We start from the raw sequence: 2,520 nt of genomic DNA on the forward strand, positions 1-2,520 counted from the left end.
ATGGAATCACAAATTGTTCACAGAAAGTTCTATCCAGACGACGTGAGCAAAATTCCACTGTTAAATTATATGCTATATAGAAAAAAAATCTACAGAAATTTGCAATAACCTATATGCGCAACAATTTGAAATAATTAAAATTTTCAATTTGCAAGTCGGCTAGACGAATCGACTGACATTACACATACGGCCCCGACTTATGGTATTTGTTACGTATTATGGGCGGACCCGAGGGAGGAGGCTTAGGGGCACGTGCCCCCTCAAGAAAAGAAGTACGCCCTTTTCTCCTGGAATTGTATTCCCTTCTGGCCTTGTGCCCTCCCTTCGAAAAATTCTTGGGCTGCGCCTGCATATTAATATGAAAGCAGTGTGTCTTAGGTCTTACTATTGATGTACAGCAGATAAAGAATTTCTCCGCAAGTGATCTTTTTTTTTCCCCTTTCAGGAAATAAGTCTGCAATGGTATATATGTTGGAATACGTACGGAAAAAAATGTATTTTAAGTTGAATCTGCAGGCAATGCACATGTATCATTCAATCATTGTTTGATTCATCGAGCAGCATTAGTACCTCGACCTCGCTAAAAAGCCAAGAGAAAAGTATTCTTCAAATCTCGGTATGGTAATAAATTTAGTCGAAATTATCGACTTCATTAAAATTCGTGCACTCGTTAGCCATATGAATGCAAATGTATGTCAAGATATGGGAACAGAGTTAAGTGAACTTTTACTGTCTACAGAAATTCAATGGTTTTCAAAGAGCTGAATATAAAGACGGCTAGTAGATTTTAAAATGAAAACAATACAAATTAATGCTGTTTTTAGCAGAAAAGAACTAAAATCTTGCCGAATTCTTTCATGATGAGAATTGAATTTGAAAATTCTACCTGTTTGATATAGAGAGAAGCTTAACCCTTTATCTCTCCCTTACATCATGTGATACACGGGACATATTTCCCTGGTGTTCGTGCATCATACATGATAAACATACCAATTTTTTTTTTTAACCGCTAGATTAACTAGGAACTTATGAAGGAAAAGCTTTATATTACTCAGAATGCCTGAAAACAAGCGTGGGCGTTTAAGACAATCTTATTAAAATGCTTTGGATAGGCAAAGGATTAACATGTTTAAGAAAGGGGATGGAAAATCCATATTTTCTCTTTGAAATGTATTGTATATAAAACTGGAGTGTTTGTGAAACAAATAAAAAGACAGCACAAAAGTACCGTATTTTAACGTGTATAAGGAACCCTTTTCTTTTTGTCAAAAACTAAGTTTAAAAAATACACGAGTTTCTTATACATGAAAAGTACTATAATCCCTTACAAAACCTTTTTTTCCAAATTTTAAGCCCCCAAAATTAAGGGGGTTCCTTATACACAAGGGTTCTTTATACACTTTAAAATACGCTACGTAGTATAAAATGAAAAATTTGAATTGCACTCATGTAGTTTTGTCAGTAAAAATAACTTTAATTCCATTAAGTATGATCAAGTATTTGGAGTGTATGGCAAAGTAGTTCTGCTAATACATTCTACCAGGCATAAACAGCTGTAAATTAACTTGGGTCTAAATGCCATTTACCATAGTAAGAGAAATGGCAGCTGCTAGGCGATTCAGGTCTGAAGCTTACATTTTCGAAAGCAAAAGCGTTTTTCTTGGTTGAATGTGAAATCAAGATTTCTAATGCGTTTTAAATTAGCGACGGCAACTCTTCTAGTATTTTTCCCCATATATTCATGTATTTCCAGCTTTAATGGCAAAACACCGTTCACACGTTTAAGAACGGAGGAATTCACTTAAGACTATATTTGTCATAGCTTGATGTATTTTTCTGAAACAAACATTTTTATCCTACTGAACATATTCGCACGCGTGCGTGCATATATTGCTATTATAAAAGTTCTATGTAGTCTATTATTGTATTTTTTTATCTTTTACTTGTTTCAGTCATTGAACTGCGGCCATGCTGCGGCACTGTCCAGTAGGATGTTAGTTAAACAAATCGACCCCGGTACTTAATTCATTATATAAGTATGGTACTTATTCTATCGGTCTCGTTTGATGGACTGGTAATTTACAGAGACATAAACAAACCAACACCAGTTGGCAAGTGATGGGGAGACAGCACAGGCACAAAAACACATAAAAATACATACATACAAACATACATACATACATACATACATGCGTACATACATGCATGCATGCATACATACATACATACATACATATGTCCGACGAAATTCCACATAGTTTATATCTACCAAATTCACTTACAAGGAATTGGTCGGCTCGGGGCTATAATAGTAGAAGACACTTGCCCTAGGGTACTCCACAGTAGGACTGAACACGAAACCACGTGATTGCAAAGTGAGTTGCTTGTTTATGACTCAGATACTACAAAACTAATGAAAGATGTCTCAAAATTTAGTCTACCTCTTAAACGAAAATTTTGAGTTATACGAGGTTTGTTCGTTGAACGTTTTGTTGTCCTATTATCAAACGTTATTGCAAG

At 35.2% G+C, this 2,520-nt stretch overlaps 1 long non-coding RNA gene across 1 annotated transcript in view; it reads right to left on the bottom strand.

The window, feature by feature from the left end:
• LOC128248516 (uncharacterized) overlaps positions 1-551 on the bottom strand; it is a 4,682-nt gene extending 4,131 nt beyond the window's left edge. The window contains exon 1 of the long non-coding RNA XR_008264685.1: positions 485-551. This is a non-coding gene — a long non-coding RNA (uncharacterized LOC128248516). The remainder of the gene's footprint in view (positions 1-484) is intronic.
• Positions 552-2,520: the final 1,969 nt, after the last annotated feature.

The sequence above is a fragment of the Octopus bimaculoides genome, chromosome 8 (assembly GCF_001194135.2).
Source record: "Octopus bimaculoides isolate UCB-OBI-ISO-001 chromosome 8, ASM119413v2, whole genome shotgun sequence".
In the NCBI taxonomy this organism is placed as follows: Eukaryota; Metazoa; Mollusca; class Cephalopoda; order Octopoda; family Octopodidae; genus Octopus; species Octopus bimaculoides.